The sequence below is a fragment of the Vulpes lagopus genome, chromosome 2, assembly GCF_018345385.1.
Source record: "Vulpes lagopus strain Blue_001 chromosome 2, ASM1834538v1, whole genome shotgun sequence".
Taxonomy (NCBI): Eukaryota; Metazoa; Chordata; class Mammalia; order Carnivora; family Canidae; genus Vulpes; species Vulpes lagopus.
Window position 1 is genome coordinate 140,876,254 of NC_054825.1, and position 19,180 is coordinate 140,895,433.

General features: G+C 37.2%; 2 pseudogenes; both read left to right on the forward strand.

The window, feature by feature from the left end:
* Positions 1–8,341: 8,341 nt before the first annotated feature.
* LOC121478335 lies at positions 8,342–14,978 on the forward strand (annotated as a pseudogene).
* Positions 14,979–15,159: 181 nt separating this feature from the next.
* On the forward strand, positions 15,160–15,772 carry LOC121485286 (annotated as a pseudogene).
* The last annotated feature ends 3,408 nt before the right edge of the window (positions 15,773–19,180 follow it).

A 19,180-nucleotide genomic window follows, 5' to 3' on the forward strand; every position in this document is an offset into this window, starting at 1 on the left:
AATGACTATAGATTTTCTTCATTAACTACAACACAGGAGTAATTCTCCTTTACCAGAAAGGAAAATCTGTTTGACTATGGGTTTAGCAATTTCTGGATACTTAGTTATGTTGATTAATATTTGAAAGAATGTCTGTATAGAACACCACCATAATCAAGATGAGAGATTGCAAACTGATGGCCAGTAGGTAGGCTCTGCTAGGCTAGAAGGTGTGCTTCAGCCATATTCACATGTTGGGTTTTGACTTTTTTTTAAAATACTTTATTTATTTATTCATGAGACACACAGAGGCTGAGACATAGGCAGAGGGAGAAATAGGCTCTTCAAGGGGAGCCTGATGGGGACTGGGTCCTGGGACTCTGGGACCGCCGTGAGCGGGAGGCAGATGCGCTCAACCACTGAGCAGTCAGGCGTCCTGGGTTTTGACTTGTTTTAAATGTATTAGTTGCCTACATCAAAAACAAAAAAATAAAAGGGGTGCCTGGATGGCTCAAATGGTAGAGCATTCTACTCTTGATTTTGGGATTGTGAGTTCAAGCCCTATGTTGAGTATAGAACTCAAAAACAAACAGGGATCCTGGGTGGCTCAATGGTTGAGCGCCTGCCTTCAGCTCAGGGCATGATCCTGGGAGTCCTGGGATTGAGTCCCAATGGCTTCCTGGCAGGGAACCTGCTTCTCCCTCTGCCTGTGTTTCTGCCTCTCTCCCTGTGTCTCTCATGAATAAATAAATAAAATCTTAAAAAAGCAGACAAAGAAAGAAAAATCCCAAACCAAAGCAAAGAACAACAAACAAAACCAGAATATTTTTCATAAAAGTCCAGATGTTAAGTGTCTCTTCAAAAATCAGAAGCTCTTACAACTTTGGACCTACATTGCTTGCATTCATTCAGCTGCAAGTGCTCTGGGTCTGTAGCTGAGATGTGTGTTCTTCGGGTCACAGTTCCTCTGCTACACATTCCCATCTCTCAATTGTCTTGTCAGTTTTGCTTCTCTTTTGGCATGACATGACAGACCTGCCCGTGTAGCACTGGGATTTGTAACCCTCTAACCCAAGTTATTCTTGTTCTAAATGTGTACTATTACTAATACCATTATATCAGAGTCACCTGATCATCTCACTAAGCTTCAACTGAATCTGAATCTTTGTTATCATGGTAGGAAATCTGCATGGTAGGAAATCTGCAAGTTCCCCAGAGATGCTTAAGGTATACCAAAATTCACAAATCACTAATAGAGTACACTGGGTATTTTCTAGAGGTTCCTATGTGAGTTGTTTGGTGATTTCCCTTGCAAACTGCAAGGTCCAGATCCCTGACCCAATACCCCTCTCATGCCTTCTACACAGTTTGAATTTTTAAATACATATATTCCATATGACTCAGAAAAAGGACTGTTTCTATATATATAAGATTTAAATGAAGAAGATATGAAACACATTTTTTCTTCCATGTGTCCTCTGTTGGTACAGAAGACACATGGATTTTCTGAATTACTGGGCAAACAGGATCTAGAAAAGATGGAGTTGCTGGGCATTCCCTGTGCATTCCTGGAACTCCTTTCATTTCCCTCTTTTTTTTTTCCAGTCACACTGTATTTGTGTGGTATCTTTCCCTACTGGGAAATTGGTGTGCTCACCTGTCTTATAATTTTAGAGTAAGTATGGATTAGCTAACTGCTAAGTTTCTTAGAAGTCACAGGAGTCTTCTTTCTTTGGTCCTTTTGTTCTTTTGTTCTTTTTCCATTGTCTAACAAGATTACATGCTAGAAAAAACTTTGCTTCCCATGTGGAACTGGACTTTTTAAAAGATAGATATTGAAGGTTGTATAGTTTATTATGTTTCTCTTTTCACTTGGGTGACCAAGAATTTGAAAACCCAATTTTTAACTCAAATTTAATAATTGTACAGATATCCATGGCTGGAGTATCTGCATTTTAGCTTTAACATTTGGAATCATTTCCTGTGACATTTTTTAACTTGACCCTGAAAATTATTTTTAATGTATTATGGTTATGTATATTAAGGCCAGTTCAAAAGACTTTAAATTGGGTGCCCAAAAGCAAAACACACACACCCACACACACAGACACACACACACACACAAACACAAACAAAACAAAACAAAAGCAAGAGCAACAAAACACTAGGCTAAGAAGCCTAACTGATTTTCGTCCACTGAATGTAAGGTTTTAGGCTTAGGACCCCATTATAATTAGTTCTAAGTCTTCTTCTTTTTTTTTAAATGCCAACTGATTACCATTTCCAAAAAATAAATTTTAAAATTGAAGTTCCATATGTGTTGACAAATGCACCTATTCATTTAACACATACCATTAGTAAGAAACAAAATATTTCCATCATTCCAGAAGGTTCCTCATGATCTTTCCCAGTTAATCTCCAATCACTGTTTTAATTCTGTTAGAAAACAAAATTCAACTGAGTAAATTCTAAGGATCTTATTGGCTTATTCAATGATTCATGAAACAGACAGCATTCAATCTAGAAAACAGTAAAGAGCTCTGAGGAGCTGCATAAAATGAAAGACTTCCATAGGCAGAAAGGAGGGGGAACAAGAAAGTCATATTAGACAAACAAAGTAGGTTGGTTACTGCAATGTAAGGCAGATGATGTAACTAGTACTGATCAGGCAATTCCTGATTGACTGTGTTAAGATTCCATTTCTGGAAGACCTTCAACTATAATTAAGTTGGGTCTCAGTTTGGTGACATGAGCTTGGCGTAAAGGTTCAGTTTGTTGTTGTTGTCTTGTTTTTAACACTTCCCTCCTTTTTATCAGATTCTCAGCTTAACTGAGAGATAAGATAGAAATTTAAGACATTAGCACTACACCCAGTGACTACTCTGGAGTTCTTTTTTTAAAAAAAAAAATTTATTATTATTTATTTATGATAGTTACAGAGAGAGAGAGGGAGAGAGGCAGAGACAAAGGCAGAGGGAGAAGCAGGCTCCATGCACCGGGAGCCCGATGTGGGATTCGATCCCGGGTCTCCAGGATCGTGCCCTGGGCCAAAGGCAGGCGCCGAACCGCTGCACCACCCAGGGGATCCCTACTCTGGAGTTCTAACAGGTGTTTGTTTTTCTGAATCTCTGAGTGATATTCACAGGTCATGATATATTTTTATTGAATTTCTTTATGGCAGTCACAAGTCATAATGTTGGGCTTGCTTTTGGATCCTTTTATGATGTTCTTAGTCTTAGGGATATCATTTGCTTGATGGTTAGCAGTTGCAAACATACATTTAAAGCTTTGAAGAGACTATGTAACACCAGGGAGAGATTACTATGATTATTATAATGAACAGAATTTTCCCAATATCTGGAATCCATGATCCCTAAGACCCAAGCCAGTTAGAATCAATAAGTCAGGGAAAGACCTCATTGAAGGAGTCACTTTCTTAATGCAACTGGCTTGTTCAGTGATCTTATGTATGTGAGTCTCAGTTTCTCCGTAAGTGTCCATCTGAGTGCAGCAAGTGGTGTTGGCCATAGCACAATCACTTCCTTAATCTGTTAAAAGATAACCAAGGATATCCTATAATCAAGGACATTTTTGGCCAAATAGTCTAGGGATTTTTGCTTTAGCAGCAGATTCTACAATATCTTCAAGAGTTAAGGAAAGGTTATTGATCATATCCTCATTTGCCAGGGGTGTAGATATATACCCAAGGGAAGCAAATTTTGAATCATGAATGTCTATTGGAAATTCCTGTTTAAGTCTGTGGCTTGGGACTGGAAAACTGACAGCCATGGGATCCAGTAAAGTCTGGATCCCATGACTGTAGACTACACAGGTGGTTTTATTCTGGTTAACCTTACTGTGTATCCTTTTCTTTGCACAGAGCTTGGCTGCAAGTCTTCCTGGGTTTGGAATTGTTAACCAAAGGTAGGGCAATGGATCCATAGGGTTAGGGAACCTGACACAACAGAGAGGAGGCTGGGTTTGTGACAGACAAAGTAAAGTGTTCCAAATCAGGTGGAATTTTGTGACAGTCAGAACTGTAGGATCACCAGCATCATGGCAAATTCAACAGTCATTTAGAGTTTGGATCACTCCTGTTGGCAATGACCTGAGATATATGAACAACGGCATTATCTATCCAGGCCAGAGCAGGGAACAGGGTGGACAAAAGGATCATAAAAACCTTGAAGGTATAAGAATTAGGAGAAGGATAGTCAAAGAGGGAAGAAGGAATGAAAAGAAATGTTCTTGATTCTATGTCTTGGAAGGAAACAGTCTACCTTGATGTTAGTTACTTCTTTTGTTACTCAATTTGATTTTGAGGTCTTCAGTGTTTTTGCACAGCACTAGGTCTAGGTGGAGCCTTCATTAGTTGTAAAATATGCACCCAAGGTTTGCCACCTTATAATCTGGCAGGGATGTCAGTGGTCAAGAGTACTTGGTAAGGTCCTTTCCAATGTATTAAATGAATCTCACTATTGCAAAAGTCATTATAGTGAATAATAACTTTTTGTCATGACAGAAAACTTATGCCTATGGTTAAAGATCTGATGAGAATTTATTATAATGAAATTGATGAAAAAATATGGTTATGTCTGTGACACACAACATTTTAAGGTCATAGCTAAAATTATGACTAATGATAATAGAACATATCAGATTTCTAGGAATTTCACGCAATTTTTGGAACACTCATATTAAGTGTTTCCAGGGACCTTTTTCCAAGGAATGTGGGAAATCTCAATGTTATTTTGAAGCTGAAAAGACTCCATTAAGAGTTTGATTTTGGGAAGTTGTCAAAACATCAAAAGATTTGAATATCTGACTAAACCGGATCACAGATCATTATGAAAAAAGTAATTACCTATTTAACCAAAGTGGCAACATAAGATATTAAAGTCAAATACAAAAGGTAACACTGTTGTGAATACTTAACTCTTTCAATATTGAGAAGATTGGGTTTTCTTACATAATTAAAGACCTGATGAAGACAGTGTGAAGCACAGTAAATTACTTTGCTAAAACACAAAATCTTTGCTGTCTAGGCAAATTACTTACAAGGTAAAGAAGCTTTTATAATCTCTAATCAATAGCAGACCAAAGGGATCCCTGGGTGGCTCAGTGGTTTAGCACCTGCCTTTGGCCCAGGGCATGATCCCAGACTCTTGGGATCGAGTCCCACATTGGGCTCCCTGAATGGAGCCTGCTTCTCCCTCTTCCTGTGTCTCTGCCTCTCTCTCTCTTTTTCTCTCGGTCTCTCATGAATAAATAAATAAAACCTTAAACAAAACAAAACAAAACAAAACAAAACAAAAAACAAAAGCAGACTAAAAAAGCCCAGAAAATTTTGTCCTTTTAGCAGAGAGAAAGCCAAATTCTAATTTTGCACCAGTGTACTTTTGATATTAAAACTCATTAAAACAACAAGAACAGAAAACAAACTTAAATCCATTCCAATCTTAGCCAGCTTAATTATACATAAAATTTCCTTCCTAAAGCTTCTTCCATAACTTTTTTACATCCATTCAGATTTGGCACTATCTTTTTTTTTTTTTTTTAATTCTGCAACAACCATTTTATTTTCCATTACACAGATGTCTCCTTTCACCATTATTATTTCTAAGTAGTTTTAGTTATGTATCAATTAGAATCATTAATCCTTAGAATCCTTAATTTGAAGTGAAAAGTAAGAAGTAAGCAATTGTTGACTTTTATACTACCATTCTGTAGATTGGCAAACCTGTTGATGTATTTCATAATTTCTAGAAGTATGTTCTTCCTGATAGTAAATGTTCAATGTGATACAAAATATGTTTACTAATAGACCCAAATATCTTTAGTTCTTCTGTGAAAGGAAGCCACAGTGGATAAATCTATATTCAGTGATTAATATTTCAGTGTTTTATGTTATTTGGAAATGATGTAGACATTGAATAAATATTCATCATTTGGCTTACCATAGTATAACTTTAAGTTTTCAGGTTGGCAAAAATTTTGGAAACTATTTAAACAGATATATCATAAAACATAATTGCTGAAAAGTTCACCTAAAAACTGTTATTCCACTTACCTTTCTTTATATTGCTTATTTTTAAATATTTAGATTACTCATGAAAATTTCACAAGACATTCAAGAAAATGTAGGGATATACTATTTTTTTTCTTGCTGACAAATTTTGTAATAACATAATCTTATTTATCTAGTAAATCCAGGTAAATTTTAAGTTGTAGTTCCACATTATAGTTAATGCTGATTGCTTTGAAGACATTTATATTTTAATTAAGCCAATCTACTGAAATTAGCTTTTATTTATCAAAGATTACCCCAGATCATATAAACTTGAAAATCATTTGGGTTAGTTTCGTTACTCTGAGAAATAGTTAATTTGACAAATGCTTATTTTTCCTTTAGCTAATTAAATAGAGCTCCTTTACAAATTAATTTTAGCAATATCATTCAGAGGTAGAAAAACATCACAAACTATAATGTACATACTTAAGTATCTGACTATAGAGACAGGCACAAACAGAAATTTATAGCTTTTGTTTTAAAACTTCAGCCATGTGTCAACTACAATAATACAAAATTCACTAGTTTACAAATGATAGTTAAATCCAAGCTGTGTTTCTGGCAGTTGGAATAAGTTAAAGTTACCTGCTCAGATGGCTAATGTGTCTTGTTGATATTTGTGGAGAAGACACTTAAGATTTTCATTTGCCTATTTTCCAAAGAGCACTGCCAACTCCCCATTTTTTTGCCTTTTGATAAGAATTACCTCCTTGAAGTTTGCATTTCAGGGATGGCCCAGATAAGAGTTCCTGGAGAAAACCAGGTAGAACATTGACATCTCAAAGTCACTGTGAAAGAACGCAAGTTCCTGCAAGAGGGATTTTCATTTCCTAAAACCAGAATTTTAGAATACTTACAAGCATTATGAGGTGAATAGGGAAGGTTTGGGGATTGGCTAAAGGGATAGGTGGACTTTGAATTGATTCAGGACCTGAATTTTTGTTCTTGTAAAGACTCCATTTATAAGATATGGACAGTTGTACTTAAACCCTCATGGATTTGGGTTACAACCTGAAAGGCATTATAGGCTGACCCACCCATCCAACTACATTACCTTCAGTTTGCCTCTTTACATCAGGGAGAAGATCTCCAAATAAAATGGAGACCCAAAGATTCCTATGTTCTAGATTTAGAGCTGTTTGTTTTTGGAATGTTTTTCTTTCCCTTTGGGTATATACTTTCACATATCTTAGGAATAAAGGCCTAAAACATAGTTCCTGTCAAGCTCTGAATATCGGCTTCCAATTTAGCCAACTTCTGGCCGTAGAAGTACTTACAAAAATCCTTTCAAATATCTCCTCAGGTTCATCTAGGACAAAGGATAAATATTTTTGCCAGTATTGAACAACTCCTCAGACTCAAGATACTCAAGCACTCTAAAGAGAGTGCTAAGGATACCACCATCCTGAGATCCAGAGCAACTTTTTTTTAAAGATTTATTTATTCTTGAGAGACACACACAGAGAGGCAGAGACACAGGCAGAGACACAGGTAGAGGGAGAAGCAGGCTCCATGCAGGGAGCCAGATGTGGGACTCAATCCTAGGTCTCCAGGATTACGCCCTGGGCTGAAGGCAGGCGCTAAACCGCTGAGCCACCTGGGATGCCCCAGAGAAACTTTTAAGGATAGCCCAAAGGAAAGAAGACAGATAATTCCCTTGAAAACTGGCAAGAGTTGGTAGGATCCTTGCTGCAAATCATGTCCAATCTACTTTTCTGTCCAGACATATTATTGGTACCCCTGACCTGATGGTTGCCAAGCCAAATACTCAAGGTTCTGGGTGAAACTGTCTGCCAGCGTATGCTATCTGCTAAGCCCTAGGCTGGAACCTGGACTAACCAAGGACTCACCAAGGACTCACAGTGCTCTGTTAGAGTCTTCTGTCAGTCTAGACTGACCCATTAAATCTGGACTGGAAAACCAATTAGATCAGGAGCTCAACACAAAGAGAGCAGAGCTCAGATCTGAGAACTTACCCATGACCCTTGGAAACCAGAAGAAAGAACTCAAAGGGTCTGAAGGTAACAATGCTTGTGTTTCTTCTTGTCCCTGAAGTAGCCAGATGTTTCCTTCAAGTCCTATTACTACCACAGGACTGTTAAAAAACAAAATCCAAGTAAATATTAAAGATCTCATTGGCTTTATCAATGATTCAAGAATTAGGCAGCATCGAATCTAGCACATAGAAAGAACCTCTGAGGAGCCATACAAAATCAAAGACTTGTAGGCAGAAAGAAGGAGGAACAAGAATACTATGCTAGGAAGTGGTCCTCTTTTCATGCCTAGTGCAGCCATGGCTCATGGTCCCAAGAAGCATCTGAAGTGTGTAGCAGCTCCAAAGCACTGGATGCTGGATAAACTGATCAGTGTGTTTGCCCCTTGCCCATCTACTGGCCCCCATAAGCTGAGAGAATGTCTTCCTCTCATCATTTTCCTAAGGAACAGACTTAAGTATGCCCTAACAGGGGATGAAGTGAAGAAGATCTGTATGCAGCATTTTATTAAGATTGATAGCAAGGTCTGAACTGATATCACCTACTCTGCTGGTTTTATGGATGTCATCAGCATTGACAAGACTGGGGAGAATTTCCGTCAAATCTATAACACCAAGGGTCGCTTTGCTGTTCATTGGATTACACCTGAGGAGGCCAAGTATAAGTTGTGCAAAGTGAGAAATATCTTTGTGGGAACAAAAGGAATCCCTCATCTGGTGACTCATGATGCTCACACCATCCACTATCCTGATCCCCTCATCAAGGTGAATGACACCATTCAGATTGATTTGGAGACTGGAAAGATTATGGATTTCATCAAGTTTGACACTGGTAATCTGTGTATGGTGACTGGAGGTGCCAACCTGGGAAGAATTGGTGTGATCACCAACCGGGAGAGACACCCTGGTTCTTTTGATGTAGTTCATCTGAAAGATGCCCATGGCAACAGCTTTGCCACCCGACTCTCCAACATTTTTGTTATAGGCAAAGGCAACAAACCATTCTACAGCACGAAAAAAAAAAGAGAATATTATGCTAAGCGATTCCTGATTGTTTTAAGATTCCATTTCTTGAGACTCCTGGGTAGCTCAGCGGTTGATTATCTGCCCTTGGTTCAGGTCGGGATCCTGAGGTCCTGGGATCAAGTCCCACATCAGGCTCCTTGCGGGGGGAGCCTGCTTCTCTCTCTCTGTGTGTCTCTCATGAATAAATAAATAACATCTTAAAAAGAAAGTTAAAAAAGAAAAGATTCCATTTCTTTGACACCTTGATATCAGACTTCTACCTTGCAGACTTGTGAGAAAATAAGTTTGTTTTTTAAGCCAAGGTAGTGTTTGGTGGGAGTATGTGTGTAAGATTCCATTTCTGGGAGAGCTGAGACTGTAATTGAGTTAAGTTTCAGTTTGGTGATGTGGAGCTTAGCAAAAGCAACTCCATTTTTTGACCTGTTTCTGGTTTTTAACATTCTTATCATCGTAGCTTAGTTTTGCCTGTTCTAGCTCTTCATATAGATGGAATCATAAAGTATGCACTGTTGTATGTAAGGTTTTTTTTTTCTCCCCACTCAGCAAAATGTTCTAAGAGACTCACCCATGTATTTGTAAATATCATTACTTTGTTCATTTTTATTGTTCAGTAGTTTTCTATTGTATGAATAGATCACTGATTATCAGCTTTTCTACTGATGAAAAACAGGTTGTTTCCAGTTTTTGGTTATTATAACAAAAATAGAACCTGCTATAAAGGCTTTTGTGAATATATTATTTCATTTATCTAGATAAATATCTAAAAGTGGAAATACTCACTTGTAAGGTAGATATGTTTAACTTTCTAAGAAGGTGCTAGGATTTCCAAAATAGTTTTACTATGTTACATTCTTGTCAGAATTATGTGAGAGTCTAGTTGCTCAACATCTTCATCAACAGTTAGGCTTATCTTTTTCATTTTAGGTTACTATGGTATTAAAGGGGAAGGATTTTTTTTAAAACTACTGAGTTGCAGTTCTGCGTATAGTCTAGATTTAAGTCAGATACATGGATCATAAATATCTTCCCATAGTATAGTTTATATTTTCCTCGTCTTTTATTTCTTTTGATGAGAAGTTTCTAAATTTTGATAGATTCAACTTTATGATTTCTTTGCTTTATGATTAGAATTTTCTGTTTCTTCTCTAAGAAATTTCTGCCTATCCCAACATTACACAAAATCTGTATATTTCTTTTTTGTTTCTAGAAGGTTTATAGATTTAGGTTACTTTCTATATCCAAGATGCATCGTGCATCCTTTTTGTATGTGGTATGAGGTCAAAATATGTAGATAAGAGATATCCATTGTTTTCCAGAACAATTTGTTGAAAGACTTTCATTTCCTTATTGAATTGCTTTGGCTTCTTTGGTGAACATCATCTGGTCATAAATGTGTAGGTTTGTTACTGGAATCTCTATTCTTTTCTGTTTGTATATTTCTCTATTCTTTTGCCAATATCATATTTCATGGATAAACTATAATTTATCCTAGCTTTAGGATAAATTTTGAAGTCATGTATCCCTCTAATAACAGTCCTCCTTTCCCAAGATAGATTTGGCTATTCTAGGTTTTTCTTTTTTCATTTTCAAATAAACTGTAGAATAAATTTGAGAATTCCACCAAAAAAAATAAAATCATGCTGAGACTTTGTTCCAGAGTGCACTTGATTTAGGGACAAATGACACCCTGCGAATACTGAATCTTCTGAATTCAAAAATATGGTATGTCTTTAGACTTCTAAGCCCTTTTAAATGTCTCTCAGCAATACTTTTTTTGCAGATGTCTTTCATGATTTTGTTAAATTCATCACTGAGTATATTTTAGCATGCATTGTAAATACTATTGTACTTTAATTTCATTGTACAATTGTTCATCGCTAGTATATAGAAAAACAATTAAATTTTTATATTTGTATCGTATGGCTTTGCTAAATTTATTAGTTGTAGTTTTTAATATATTCTTCATGATTTTCTATGTAGATAATCATGCAATCATTAAATAAAAACAATTTCACTTTTTTCTTTTCAATCTTAATATAATGCTTTTATTTTACTTCCTTATTGAATTGACTAGGACCTCTAGTAAAATATTCAGTAGAACGTTGTGAGAGAAGTTATTTCTGTCTTATTCCAGATTACAGGGAGAAAGCTTTCCATATTTAACCAATAATATTCATTATAATTAATTAATATAGATAACTTTCATAGCTTTTTCTTTTATCTCTAATTTGCTAAGAGTGTTTTCTAAATCATAAATGGGTATTGAATCGTGCCAAATGTTTTTTCAGTGTCTATATCATGTGATTTTTCTCCTCTTATTTGTTCATGTCATAAATTATATTTATTGATTTTAAGTATTAAATCAATAAATATTGCATTTCTAGGGTAAATTCCACTTTGCCATTATGTTTTATTCTTTTTAGTATATTTCTAGATTTAATTTGCCAATATTTAATTATGGAATTTTGGGCCTAAAGTCATGAGAGATATTTGTAATTTTCTTTTCTGATAATGTTCTTTATCAGAAATTATGCTGCTGTCATAAAATGAGTTGGTAAATGTTTTCTCCTTTTCTTCTGGCATTATTCCTTCTTTAAATTTTTTATAGAATTTACCAGCAAAGCAATCTCAGTTTTGTGAAGGTTTTAAATTCCAAATTCTGTTTATTGAATCCATATAGATCTATTCTGATAATCTATCCTTTTTTAAAATAAATATTTTATTTATTTGAGAGAGCAAGAGAAAGAGACAGAGAGAGCAAGAGCCCACAAGCAGGGGGAAGGGGCAGAGTCCTGCTTAGCAGAGAGCCTGATATGGGGCTGCATCCTAGGACCCCAGGATTAAGACCTGAGTGGAAGACAGATGCTTAATATGGCCTGCGCCGTATTAAGCCATATTAAGACACAGAGAGGGTAAATTGATTTTTAACTGAACTACCCAGGCACCCCCTTGATAATCTATTCTTATTGCATTAATTTCAGTAATTTCAGTAAATTGATTTTTCTTTCTTTTTTAAAAAAGATTTTATTTATTTATTTGAGAGAGAGAGAGAGACAGCATGAGCAGGAGGTGGGGAGGGGCAGAGGGAGGGAAAAGCAGGCTCCCAGCTAAGCAGGGAGACCCAGGTGGGGCTGGATCCCAGGACCCTGAGATTATGACTTGAGCAGAAGGCAGAAACTTAACTGACTGTGCCACCCAGGAACCCTAGTAAATTGATTTAAAAACATTTTTTTTTTCTATTTTGTCAGAATTGCAAAATTTATAAGCATAAGTATTCAGAATATCTTTTATATTCTTTTAAAGTTTTGTAGAATCTATAGTTCCAATGTTTCATTCAATGTTGGTATTGGAAATCTGTGCTTTTTCTTCACTTTTCCTTGCTGAATATCGTGAAGATTTTTTTAAATCAATTTTAGTGGTCTTATTAAGGAACCAATTGTTGACCTTATTGATTTTCTAATTATTTGTTTGTTATTTAATGGATGTCTGTTTTTATTTTTAATTATAGATAAAAAATTTCCCTCTAAAGTTGCTTTAGTTACACTAGATGCTTCAGCTCTCTTAGTTGTTATTATTTTCATTGCTTTTTTCTTTATCACAGCTACTTTCCAGGATTTCCTGATAAAATATTTCACTCTCTGACTTTAATTGTATCATTGATAGTCATTTCCTTTTCTTTTCTAAAAATTCAAATTCAATTAGCCAAAATATAGTACTTCATTAGTCTCAGATGTAGTGTTCAATTAGTTGTGTAGCATTGATATTTAAAACATAATATGGTGATGCTTTCAAGGCATAGGCAAATAACTCTTTTAAAATAATCTGAAATACTTATAATGTGGAGAACAAAGGCAAAAGAAAAAAAATTACTTACAACTTCCTTACAACATATAGCGCATTGACAAGAATTTGAGACAGGTAGAGAGACCTTCTTCATGGAGCTTAGCTGCCTCGATGTTAATATTTTGCTAGAGGCAAAAGGCCACCTTGTTGACATTAGCTCAACCCCCAAGACCTGTAAAAAATTCCTTTGGAAACTTCCTTTATCCCCATACTCCCTCCCCTCCTAGATATATGTTAATAAATATCTTGCTAGCATATGGTTAACTGATATACATCTGAAGGGTCTCATGACTAAGGTTTTAGATGGTAAACAACAGTTAGCCCCTCAAGATTCTGGAAAACTTGCTTCAAAATTCCTAAGAGACTTATGCTATCCCTATCCCCTCCCAACTTGAAAGTATAAAATCAGTCACCCCTTACAACCTCAGGGCAGCCTTTTCTGCCTATTCTCCTGGTTTAATAAAACCATCCTTTTTGCATCGAAGATGTCTCAAGAATGCTTTCTTGACCATTTGCTCCTGAGCCCCAACATTTCAAGTCAACTAAGTATATTCTTCTGATGAAGATTTCATTATGAGAAAATGATATTTTTCCAGCCTAATTAAAGAGGAAACCATGTATTTGAAAATAACAAGCCACAAAGTTACATGCAAACTTTTTTGAACTATTACAATTTTTCCTGGCAACCTGGCAGCTCTCCATTAACCTAGGACTCAACATTCAAAGGGAGAGAGTAAAAAACGAAGTCAAAATTTATTTTAAAGGCTGTCATCGTTTAATGTGGTCAAATCTTTGATTAGATTATCCTTTGATCAGTCTTCTTAAAACAATAAGATATGTTTATTTCAAAAAGCTCACACTGAAATGTAGGGTACTTTTTGATTTTGAACTTTTTCTCCAATTATTTCATAGTTATTATTCAACACCTTGAGACTCAAGGCTCAATTGTAGAGCAAATAGGTACATATTTAATGCAAAATAATTTCTTGTATGGCTATTTGACAACTCAATTAATAAATAAAATCTTAAAAAAAAGACCAGGAAAAATGGATAATATTTGGCCATTATGCAGTTAGCATTGGGGATGCCAGAAGTTGAACCAAGTGTATTTTATTTATTCATGAGAGACACAGAGAGGGAAAGGCAGAGACAGAGACAGAGGTAGAGGGAGAGGCAGGCTCCCTTCAGGGAACCCCATGTGGTACTCAATCCCGGGACTGTGGTATTGGGACCAGAGCCGAAGGCCAACGCTCAATGGCTGAGCCACCAAGGCGTCCCTGGAGGTATGTTTAAAAAAAAAAAAAAAAAAAAGAAAAGTTAATTTAAGAAAAACAATGAGCAAGAGATCTGAGGAAGAAATCTGAGAGGAGGAAATACTAATAGCTAAGAAACATAAGAAAAGATATTTACCTACAAATGACATAAGGACAATGCATATTTACATGGTATATCACTCCATGTCCATCAGATTAGCAAAAAGTAAAATGCTTAAAAATAAAGCATTGATGAAAATGTAGAACCTCACATACTTCTGGTAGGAATGTAAAATAATACAATTACTTTGTAGAGAAATTTTGCTGCACTTATTATGCTGGATACTTTCTGGTTATCCCTCCAGATCCACTCTTTCTTTGCCTAGACTTTTGCCATAGGAGGCTGACCTTATGTGAAAAGGCTCCCTGGTCCTTTGGCTTCTAGTTGGGTACAAATGAATATTGGAGGATGAAGGGGAAGTGAATTCATGGCATTTATTTTGTTGCCCCTCTCACATGTATTTGTTGTACCCTATCCCTTATGCCATAGATCCTGTCATAGATTTCTCTCCATGGAGTTACATTTTTTAAATCTTTAAAATTGTTTCCTCCCTTTGATACTTACTTAAGGCTTAAGAGTAGTGATAGCTATCTGCTATGGCTAATTCCAGAGTATTGTGCTATTTCCTGCATCCCTAAACTCTGATGATGCATCTTAAATAGTTTTTATTACATTCCTCTTAAAATGTCCACTTTGAATGTATCATCTGATTTTTGCTAGGATCCCAAGGATATCCTTGGTGAAGCTGAATAGCAATGATCATTATTTGGTATGTACCTCAAGATACTCTTGTGCATTTGCTCAACCTGTTATACATGAATATTTATTAAAACATTGTAATAGTAAAAATAGGTTCAGTTGGATCTCCGCAGCAGCTGCAGCAGCTCTCATCTCTTCTGACCCTTTTTTCTATATCCCTTTCGCTTCTGGAAACATGGCCTCTGGCATGACGGTTTGTGAAGGTGTCATCAAAGTGTTCAATGACATGAAGGTGCGTAAGCTTCAACACCAGATGAGGTGAAGAAGTGCAAGAAGGCAGTACTTTTCTGCCTGAGTTAGGACAAGAAGAACATCATCCTCGAGGAGGGCAAGGAGATCCTGGTAGGTGATGTGGGCCAGACTGTAGATGACCCTTACACCACCTTTGTCAAGATGCTACCAGACAAGGACTGCCGCTATGCCCTCTATGATGCAACCTATGAGACCAAGGAGAGCAAAGAGGAGGACCTGGTGTTTATCTTCTGGGCACCTGAGTCTGCACCCCTTAAGAGCAAAATGATTTATGCCAGCTCCAAGGATGCCTTCAAGAAAAAGCCGACCGGGATCAAGCATGAGTTACAAGTAAACTGCTACGAGATCAAGGACCGCTGCACCCTGGCAGAGAAACTGGGGGGCAGTGCCGTCATCTCTCTGGAGGGCAAGCCTTTGTGAGCCACCTCCAGCCCCCTGCCTGGAGCATCTGGCAGCCCCAGACCTGCCCATGGGGGTTGCAGGCTGCCCCCTTCCTGCCAGACTGGAGGGGCTAGGGGATCCCAGCAGGGGGAGGGCAATCCCTTAACCCCAGTTACCAAACAGCCCCCTCACCCCCTGGACCTTCCTCCTCCCTCTATCCCTGATGGTTCTGGCTTTCCAAGACCACTTTTGATCTTCTGATTCCTCTTGGGTTGAAGCACACCAAGTTCCCCCCAGGAACCCCAGTTTGGGGGGGCTGTATTTTTTATCGACACCCCAGTTCCCCACCTGTTCCTCCCTTTTCCCATGCTGCCAACTTCTAACCGCAATAGTGACTCTGTGCTTGTCCGTTTAGTTCTGTGTATAAATGGAATGTGGGGAGATGACCCTTCCTTGTGCCACCTGGTTCCCCTCTCCTTTTCCCCTGGTCTTGGCACTCATGGAAACAGGACCAGTAAGGGACCTTCAATTAAAAAAAAAACAACACATACAACAACAACAACAACAACAACAGCAACAACAAACATTGTAATAGCAAAAATAAAAACTGATCTAAGTGTATAAAAACAGAATAATGGCTCAATACATTGAAGTATAGTAATACAATGTAGCATTACTCAGCAGTGAAATAAAATAAAAGTAGAGACAATGTACCAATGGGTATAAAACTCAAAAGTATAATTTCCAGTGGTAAAGTAAGTTTGAGAAGTGTTTAAACAGAAAGAAGCCATGTATATAAAGATTAATACCTATGTATGACATTTTCCCACAAATATATATATATTTTTTTTTTTCCTTAAACGTATACAGGAATAAAAATATGCATCAGAATGATAAACCCCAAATTCAGGAAAGTGGTTATTTCTAGGGAAGGAGAATGGGATTGTTTAGAGATCTGTAAAGGTCTTCAGTTTTGATCTGAAATTGAAATTGAAATGTTTTATTTTTTGAGATGGTAGATGATGCATGAATTATTTGACTTGAGTTGTTTTGTTCTTACTTTCGACCCTGTAGAAAATATTATTACAGTCCTCTAAAATCCTGCTTAATTATCTAACGAGTGGCCATCTGGTGATATCCTATGTACCCTTTTGTAACATTTGTGCAGTTTTGGTTAAAGTGGAAATTCTTCATCTTTCAGCTATTTGTTCTGGACACTAAACTTGGGAAGAACAAGTATGGATTTAAGCGAGAGCCCTGCTGCCAACTTCTTGCTTTAATCCAGCTGGGGACATTTTTACTGTTGTGTAAGACATAATATCAGGAGACTCTGATAAGGGCACACCATGGGACAAAGATCTTCATTGCTCTCATCTTTCAGGATAATGCCCTTGCATTCATTATAGGATTATTATGGAGATGACAGGGGAATTTGAAAAATTTTGCAATATGAAGAGATATAAATTCTACATGAACTTTGCCCAAATGTATTCTTTAAGCTATGCTGTGTTATTTTCTAAGACACAAATTGGTTGCCTGAGATCCTCCTTTTCCTAAGAACTTTTTTTTTTTTTTTTAACCATGTTAACCAAGAGATGCTGGGAAGGGATTCAGTACCTTCATGGTATCAACAATTTGCATATTATATCACATAGTAAAGTGTTTATTCTTCTGGCCTGAGTTTGAGTCCTTATGTGCTAACTACTAGGTGTAAGATCTTAAGTAAGTTATTGAACTTCTCTGAGTCTCAATTCTATCCTTTGTCAAATGGGAAAAATAACATCAACATCCTAGTGTTGTTGTGAGGGTTATATAAGCACTTAAACGGAAATCTAGACTTGCCAACTACCATGTAACTCAGAAATTGCACTCCTAGGCATGTATCCGAGAAATGGAAGCTTAGGTTCGCACTGAAACCTATACACAAATGTTTATAGAAACTTTATGCATCTTAGTCCCAAATCAAAACAATCTTGTTATTATGCTGGCCTGGTGAGGCCCACTTATCAGGAGATGACTGCCACTGAAAAGATAGTTTGTTACTCACACTTCCCAGGAGGAGGAGGCATACCCTGCCTTGCAGTTATGCCTTTGCAGGCGCAGCATCACATCCTCTTAGGAGGAAGGCAGCCCCACACCCAGGAGGATATTGAGGTGGTTAGGCAGTCCACAGCTTCCCCAGGCCTGGTGAACCCGTGTACACTGTGCATGCACGTTCTGTGGTTCGCAGTCCCGGGATCTCCAACAGTCCAAGGCCATGAGAGGCGGGATCCCTGGCTCAGCCTTCCCAGGGTTGTCCTGAGGCAGAAGGCGTGGTAGTAAAACTAGCCAGTCTTTGTGGTGGTTCTTGCAGGAAAGATCAGGAAAGGCAGTGTAAAGGTTTAAGATTACCTAATTTGAATAATTTCAGCCAGTTCTGGAATGTAGGGTGTATGTACCTGTATGTATGTATCTGGAATGTACCTGGCCATGGGGTGATCAGGGCAGTGGGAATATTGGTTTGCGGTGCAGGAGCCTGATAGAGGAAACCTGCACGTGGGGGTACAGCAGGTAGGTAGATGTTAGCCTTGGAGGGTGGGGGGGAAGTTTCCCCAGGATCAATAAGGACTCGGTTGTCAAAACATCATTATAAAGACACATGTTTGATCCAAATTTACATTTTAAAAAGACGTTATTTATTTATTTATTTATTTATTTATTTATTTATTTATTTATTTATTCATGAGAGAGAGAGAGAGAGGCAGAGACATAGGCAGAGGGAGAAGCAGGCTTGGTGCAGGGAGCCTGATGCAGGGCTGATCCCAAGACTACCAGCAGACACTCAACCACTGAGCCACCCGGGTGCCCCAGATTTACATCATTACAGGACGTGTAATAAACCTGTACCATGAAATACTTCTCAGTAGCAAAAAGGAAGAAGCTATGGATGCACGAATAACTTGGATGAATCACGCTTAAACATAGGATGAGTTGGTGGTGATGATGATAGGATGTGTGTGGCTATAAAAAGGTGACTCCTGTGATGAAAAGATGGTATACTTTGCCTAGATCAATGTCAGTATCCTAGTTGTGACATCATACTATAGCTTTGCAAGATGTTACCATTATGGGAACGTCTGGGTAATGGGTAACAGGACTTCTGTTATTTCTTACAACTGCCTGTGCATCTATAATGATCTCAAAATAATTAAAAATAAAAGCCTGAAACATAGAGCTTATAAATATTAGTTATTTTTAAAATTATTTGCTTTATGATACTAGTAAATCTGTTACTGTATGCATTAGAATCAATTGATTCATGAATTCAAACATTAATTTAGCAATATTTACTGATGCTTACACGTATAAGGTCCCATAATATAGGGTTGGTTATAAAGACAAGACTCCTGCTCTTATGTTTCTCTAATAAAAGAAGAAAAGAAGGATGAGATAATTACACAATAGGAAACATAGTGGAGTAGTTTAAAGCAAGGTTTAGAGCTAGAAAGGTCTATTGAAGCTTCTAAGTTCCTGCTTGCATTTTCTCAAACAAGTTGCTTAACTTGTTTATTTCTGTTGCTTTG